The sequence below is a fragment of the Adiantum capillus-veneris genome, chromosome 17 (genome assembly GCF_014529385.1).
Source record: "Adiantum capillus-veneris isolate H3 chromosome 17, ASM1452938v2, whole genome shotgun sequence".
Taxonomy (NCBI): Eukaryota; Viridiplantae; Streptophyta; class Polypodiopsida; order Polypodiales; family Pteridaceae; genus Adiantum; species Adiantum capillus-veneris.
In genome coordinates, this window is record NC_140947.1 from 76,281,991 (window position 1) to 76,290,418 (window position 8,428).

An 8,428-nucleotide genomic window follows, 5' to 3' on the forward strand; every position below is an offset into this window, starting at 1 on the left:
ACGCTGGCTAACCATCACGAAATGCGACACTTGAAAGTTTTGAAGATGATTTCATGATCATTAACATAACCATGAGAGAGATCATGATGTATTTACAAGTTATTGAGGTGCTACAAATGATTTATTGGGTTGATGGAGTAAGAGATTGTAGAATGGAAAGAGTGGAGAATAGAGTTGCACTTACTCCAAGGAGGAGGGTTAGGAGGGAGGATGTGAAAGAGGGAGAGTTGGGGTTTTCTCTACTATTGATCAAGAAACAACATGAAGTTGAAAATATAGGTGTGTGTCCTTGAGTCTCTCCAAGGGGGCTATTTATAGTTGTGTAGGAGTGGGATTATGCTACACTTAATTAGAGTAAGTGATTAGACCTAATTAAGTGTCCTTTGACCACTCATTGAATATTGGAGATAAAAGGGACTATTTATTCACCAAAAATATCATTTTAGACGGTGAAGGCTCCATAGGGGTGCATAATGTAGGTGGGCCCCACCATGAGGCCCTACGGGTGGCTCCTGCGGGTTATCTCAACTTGTCTGTCTTGGCATTTAGAAAGCATCTTTAGGTTGGTCCCATCACATGCAAGTGACCTTGAACACTCATTGCTCTTCTAGAAGATGAGTAGGGGAAAAATAAGATCTCACCCTCTTGATTTACTTGATTTACAGTTCCCTTTTGCTGCGAATCTGACAGATTTACACTATTTTGACCATAACTTTTTACCTGTAGCTCGAAATGACATGATTCAAAAGGCAAAATTGACCTTCTCAACATGCTTGGTATGAATTTGGACTATTCTTCACACCCATGCACCAAGGAATTCGGTTTGGAAGGTCCACACTAGGCTAGGGAACCTTTTGCTTCCAAGTCTTCTTGTATGGACCCTTTGCTTGTATGCATCCAAGGGGAATCATGCTTTTTCAAAAGGCTATGATGCTTAAACAAATAGAGGAGGGCCCAATATTATTTTCTTGTGAAAAGAATATACAATTGGAGTCTTTTTTAAAGGAGAGAAACTATATGTATATTCTTAAGAGATATTGGGCCACCTATGTAGGGGGCATAGAAGACTTGTAGAGAGGGACCATAATCTTTGGTGAAGACAAGTGGAGAGTTGATTTCCATGGGAATTTATCTATATGGGGTGGAAGATGGATATATTATTTTTCTACTACTAATTCACAAGAGGTAAGAAAGTTTGGGGGTATATAGTTGGTTATTGTATGCTTATTCTATTTACAAAGCAAAAAAGAAAAGGGTTGTAATATAAATATATGACTAAGGTGACATTTTTGGGAAGAGTATAATGTATGTGTTGCCACAAAGGTTAAACGAAGAGGGGGAATTTACTCTAGATAACTTAATAGCGTAGAAAAATATATACACATATGAGGAAGAGGACGTTGAGCAGACTGACAAATGTTGCAAAAAGATGGTTACCATTTTATGCCACTCAGTAGCAAGGGACTTTTTGATCTTCCCTCAATTACCTCGAAAGGTGCTTTTCCCGTGGAAGTATGTACAGTGTTATTGTAAGCATACTCCACTAAGGGTAAGTACTTCTCCCATTGGGATCTTTGATCTTCTTCCGTTACATAGGCTTTTAGTAGATCGAGAATGGTTAGGTTAGCTATTTCACTTTGGCCATCCGTTTGTGGATGATAGGCCGAAGAGAAGTTTAGCCTTGTCCCTAAATTCTTAAAGAGACCCTTCCAAAAATTACTAGTCATTCTAGGATCTCTATCCGACACTATGGACATTGGCAAGCCATGGTACTTGAAAATTTGTGAAATGAAGAGGGTTGCCATTTGATGGGCTTTGATAGTCTTTTTGACAGGTATAAAATGAGCTTGTTTACTAAACCTGTCTACTATCGTCCATATTCTTGTATTCCCATGGATAGACTTAGGCAATCGAAAGATAAAATCCATGGATATGCTCTTCCATGGTGAATTAAGGATTGGCAAGGGTTGAAGCAATCCAAGTTGCTTCCCTCTATCAAATTTTGTCTTTTGGCATACCACACATTTAGAAACATACTCTTGTATGTTCACTTTCATGGTAGGCCAATAGAAATATGTTTCAATTCCCTTTAAGGTAGACTGAATCCCTCTATGCCCCGCATAAGGTGGAGCATGATATTCATACATTACTTTCTCACGTAGTGAGTTAGTAACGCATAGTCTATTGCCATAGTGAAGATAACCATCTTGTAAGGTAAATGGTTCTTCTTTCTTCCCTAATGCAAGGGCTGAAATCACATCTCTAAAATCGGGATCAATAGCGTACTCATCTATCATTGAAGATAGATCATTGTGAGTTGCTCATTCACTCTCGGCCATCTTGAGAGTGCATCAGCTACTTGATTATGCTTGCCAGCAATGTAAGCAATATGAAAATGAAATTGCGAAAGGAAATTTGCCCACCTCATTTGTTTGTCGGAGAGCTTGGTCTGCGTCATGAAGTCCTTAAGACTTTGTTGACCGTTCGCAGAATGAAAGGAGTCCCCAATAAATAGTGCTTCCATGAGTCTAAGGCATGTAGAACTACAAGGATTTCCTTTTCATATATGCCCAGATCTTGCTCAACAGGGTCGAGCCTTCGACTCTCATAGCCTATGGCATGCCCTTCTTGGAGTAAAATGGTTTTGAGAGATCCGGTAGTGTAAGCACATGCTGAGAGATAAGCTTTTCTTTAAGCTTTTCGAAAGCATTTTTCTCCTTAGCAGACCATGTATAGCTAACGCTTTTCTTTGTTAGGTCATGTAATGGTCCCGCAATTTGTGAGAAGTTTTCTATGAAGCGTCTATAGTATGCACACATACCTATAAAGCTTCTTAGTTCATGAAGATTCCTTGGTTTAGGCCATCCTTTTATTACCTCTAACTTAGATGGATCCATTTGGATGCCATCTAGAGAGATAATATGACCTAAATACTGAATCTCTTGCAAGAAAAATTCACTTTTCTTTCGATTAACATAAAGTTTATTCTCTCTTAAAACTTGAAATATTACCTGGAGGTGTTGCTTGTGTTCCTCCAATGAATTAGAGTAGATGATAATATCATCAAAGAACACTCCAGTGAAGGTTCGATGAGGCCTGAACAGCTTCTCCATCAAGCGGTTGAATGTGGCTGGTGCATTGGTCAAGCCAAAAGGCATGACACTGTATTCGTAAAGACCAAATGTGGTGCAAAATGCGGTCTTTACAATGTCTTGATCAACTATCCTTATTTGAGGATAGCCACTTTTTAGGTCAATCCTACTAAAGTAGGTCGATCCTTGTAGCTTATCAAATAGGTCTTCTACCCGTGGAACGGGAAACCTATTCTTGATAGTGATCCTATTTAGTGCTCTATAGTCGACACACATATGATATGTGCCGTCTTTCTTTTGCACTAGTAGCACAGGTGAGCAAAATGGAGATGAGCTTGGCCTAACCATACCCTTCTCAACTAACTCATGCACTTGCCGCATAATCTCCTCTTGTTGAGCTTGAGAAACTCTATAAAGAGGTTTGTTAGGCGGTGAACTTCCTGGAAGAAGTCCAATTGCATGGTCATCATTACCTCGTTTAGGAGGTAGGTCACAAGGGATGTCATCAATAAAAACATCTTGAAACCCCTTGAGAAAATTGGATAACTCTAATTCCTTTTGGTTGATTTTATTTTCTTTTGCTAAAGCATTAGGTTCATTTTGAGAGTCTTTAACAAAAATCATGTACATGGAAATAGAGCTCTTTATTGACTTGTTGAAAGCTGGTGTATGTACAATGGGGATAGTGTTACCCATTTCCTTAGCATCTATATACATGTCTTTTTCCCTGAACTTAAAGGAGATTCTCCTTTCAGGAAATTTAACATCGGCAGCCAGGCGGTCAAACCATTGTGCCCCTAGGATTACATCCTCATGCTTGAGAGGAGAGATAAAGAATTCCTCTTTGTCCACATAGCCTTGGACATGAAGCCTCAATTTCCCAATTAAGGGAGTGACTGAAGCTTCTTGCCCCTTGAAGGCATTGTCTGCGGGTAAGACATCTCCCATCTCGTAGGATTGTATGCCTAGCTTGGTGGCTAACTCATAGATATAAAATTGTGAGTAGAACCAGGGTCAAAGAGAATAAAAGCATCATGTTCTCTTACCTTTCCCCAAGCATTGCATAGAGGAGATCCTTTGTGGTGAGTTTGGTGAGTCTCCTCCTCTTGGATTTCAACCAAAGAAGCTCTAGGAGGATCTTGGCGGTTGTTCTTTTGGGGACAAGCGCGGTACGCATGCCCTTGGTCGCCGCACTTGAAACACCGGTTATCCTTGCAATAACGCTCAAGCTCTTCAGGAGAGAGTTTGTTCTTACCTTTGTAAACTCCCTTCTCTTTAGCTTTGGTGGAGTTGCCCTTAGGAGACTTTTGGACATTGTCCTTCCCCTTAGGCTCATTGGAACCCTTGTTTTTTGGGGGATTATTATTTCTTTTAGCCCCAGTTTGGAAATTGATTCGTGAGGCCACCATAGTATGATGTATTACCGCCGATATCGTACGTGGCCTTTGGGAGTTGACATACTCCGTCATTTGTTCGGTTAAGCGCACACAAAATTATTTCTTTTGCTCTCCAAAATCCAACTTTTTGAAGACAGTGGCTTTGAGTTGTAGGTCCCAAAACTTGTCTACATATTTGTGGATGGATTCATTGGGAGAGAGCTTTAAGCTTCGCCATTCGGTGAGTACTTTGTCTTTTGCATCGGTGGCCAAAAACTGCTTCATAATGGAAGCTCTTAAAGCTTTCCATGTTCGTGGAGCTTCACTGTTGGCTTGTAGGCTAGACCACCATTGTCCGGCAGACTTTTGAAAGTGCATAGCTACATGGCGTTGCTTAGAGGACTCCGTGAAGCCCTCATCTCCAAACGCCACATCGAATTGCTGGATAAAGGCCAAGACTTTGTCCGTAGCACCAAAGGTGCCATCATAAGTAGGGAAAGAGATGCTCTTCCCTCCCTCTTTGAATTTCTTCAGCTTGGACGACCTCTTTCATGCGGCATAGGATTCCTATGGCCTCTTCTTTTTGATGGTTCAAAGGTTGCACCATCACTTTCTTCAGAAGGTGAAAAATTTGAAGAAGGTGGAGAAGAGGGTGACCTCTTTCTCGCCTTTTTCTTGTCTTGATCTTTGTCGTCTTCACCATCACTTTCCCTATTCTACTTACTCACAGACAATTAATAATACCAACCATTTGTAGCTAGCTTGAGGACCTCCCTTCTTGAGCAAGAAAAGAGAAACCTTGAGCTCTGATACCAATGTAACATCTAATGGCCTAATAACTTGTGTGTAGCGGAAATGAGCATGAACATAGTGGGAATTTCATTAGAATAGATTCCTAATGAGAATTACAAGAGTGCTTGGGTGGAGAGAGCAACAAAAAGCATAACACCTAGTTAGATAGCATCGAGAATACTTTCAAAAGAGAAAGAAATTAAGCTAATGACAACAGTTGAGGACCGGATTTGCATGGAGCCGGTCCCCCCTCCAAAAGGCTTTGTATTATGGTTTCTCCCATCAAGAGAGACATTGTACAATAAAATTCTTTGTGTTCCTTCAAGACTAGCTAGTGCAATGAAGATGAAAGCTTCATGCACTAAGCAAAACACTTAGCAAACACAACTTGAATTAGCCCCGTTCTCAGACCCAAGACCTCACACACCTTCGAAGATGGTGAGAGCTAGCAGGGTATGAGAGTAGATTGAGAGGAAGAAGAAGTATCTTATGAGAAATATGTATATCTCCTCACATAATCACTCATATTAGCATAGCTTAGCTTAGTAATTAGCTTGGTAGAGGAGATGAGCATGCATTGAAGCTTGGATCTTGGTTGGATTTGCATCCACATGCCAAGAGTGTTTTGATGTAGGCTTTTATCTCAGAAGCTTGGAGTAGGTGATGAGCTCTCCATTAAAGCTTGGGAAGAGATAGTCTTTTCTTACTTCACACATGAGATTGTGTGTGTGTGTGTGTGTGTGTTCTTGGGCGAGCCCTCTTGATATTTTCTCTTGCTGAGCCCTCATTGGCTCTCCCCAAGTCAAGCCAATGATTATTAAGCAGCATAAGTGATAGCCTTCTGACATGTGTCCCCCTTTCCCCTTTTGTGAGAGCTTGAGGTTATTAAATAATTAAACTAAACTATCATTGGACCCCTTTGCCTCCTGACCAATAGGAATCAGGCAAGCCATTGGGCTCCTGAATGCTCGTTGGACCCCTTGTGAGACTGTCCAATAGTCTTCTAGGAGACTTAATTCTCATTGGTTTCTTTTATTAAATGTTTTTAAATTAATTAAACTAGATTTACTCTAGCTTAATTCTCATTGGTCCACCTCCAAGGCCATCCAGTAGGAATTGGGCACACCTTGTGGGCATCTGGGCTAGGGAGCTGACATGTGTCCCTAATTCCCTTTGTGTAAAGGGAGCCTGTGTGCGTGTGTGTGTGTGTGTGTGTGTGTGTGTGTGTGTGTGTGAATTTCTCTCTCATCCCCTACCTTTAGGGATCGCCCCCTCATGTGTAGGGATGTGTGTTGACTTTGGAGAGCACACAAAGCATCCAATTCCCCCTAAGCTTTAACCCTTTGGACACAACCTTTGAATTTTGGAACCTTAGCATTTTGGAAGTCTTAATGGGCTGAACCTTAGGGTCTTTTTAGCCCATTGTTGCACATGGATCTATTGCAGATGGCCCCCCCTTTGGATCCCTATTTTCCCTCCTTTGGATCCCTACTGTGGCCGGTCTGCTAGCTTAACCAATATTCTAGCTTTTTCTCCCCTGGCACTTCCCCACATTAAATGATCAGTTTAATATGAGAAAATCATTTAGGAGAATTAGATATTGATTATTATGTGAATACATATATCAAATCTCATAACATGCAAATTGGCATGTGCAATGCAAATCTCAAACATGCAGCTTGCACTATTCACATGCAAGACCTTGTTTTGAAAAACCCTAAAAAACTACATCTTTTATTTATGTATTGACATACAGATCAAACAATGCTCAACTAATCTGCATTGATAGTGCTGCCTGCAAAAATGTTCAATCTGCAATTTTCATCACAACATGCACGACTCACCTCTGCTCTTCAATGTAGACCTATCATCGTCGGCAAGGATAGAACACCCTCCATGTTCACATTGCATGACTGAGAAACTCGGCTTGCTTGCATGAGTATTTGATGTCCTCACTTCCTCGGATGGCACAAAAGGTGTGGTCTTGGTGCTGCAAGGAGACATGAACTTGGAGTTTCCCTTGGTAGGCCTAGATGCTCTCTCAGGAGTGGACTTAGTAGCATCAGCCCTCCGCAAGGACCTCATAGCAACCAACAAAGGGGACACCAAGAAGAGATTGGGATGAGCACAGCAAAAGAGGACGGCTACACAACACAACTCAATGTAGAGGAAGCTTGTGATGTGACAATAGGAAGGACAATCAACATGTCAGTTCCAAGTGCAGAAGAGGATAGCTCATCTTTCACGCAAGAGAGAACAATTCGAAGTGGTTGTCCTTGCAATTATTACACCACACACACACGTTTTCAATCAAAAGTAGCTAATATAAAATTGGGAGTTTTCCCCCCAAAAAAACAATAATATGACATCTTTTGTTTTATGGACATAACAAAGCAACACAAGATAGCTGAATTCAAAATTGGTCCTTTTTTTGTACCACCAATATGTGCTTTCACCTGCTAGTAGTTAGGCACATGTACATGCTTGAATAGGTTGTCAAAGCCTTATATGTGGTTCCAAGTAGCTTATTTTGGTTGATTTGTTCTAACTTTGAGCTTTCTAGAATGTAAATAAGGCAAGTGCGAAGTTTGGGCACTCTCATTCTGCCCCAAAAGTTTCAGTGTGCGGTAACTATCTATTTGCAATGCCCGATATGCAATGATGCACGAGCTGCCTTAGAGCTAGTCCCAAATAGAATCTTGGTATGTGGAAATGAATTTTGGACTTCAAGGATCAAGCCACAAAATTTGGTGGAATTTAGTCCATTTAGTATTTTTCCCGCGAAAAATTCTCGTCAAGGGTCAAAAATGGCCCAAAAAAGGTTTTAAAAATGGCAAAAAAGGTGTGAAAAGGGGGATTTTCTCACATCACTCATAGTGACATGAGTGTCCAATATGGGGGAGAGTGTATAGAGGAAGGATTGTAACTTTCACCTCTCTATGTGAAGGAGGAAGCAGGGTTTCTATAGATGGTCCTATGTAATCTCATCTAGTTTGCATCCAGTTTTTGAGTGCATGGAAGAGTGAATGAGAGTTTCTTCTCTTCATGTTTGCACTTGAAAGCGTTTATGGAAGTTCTAAGGTTTGCATGGATGTGTGTGTGCAAGAAATTGAGGGAAGAAGGTGCGTCTTTTTGCAAGACTATTTGACCCTGTATAGGTGCCATTAG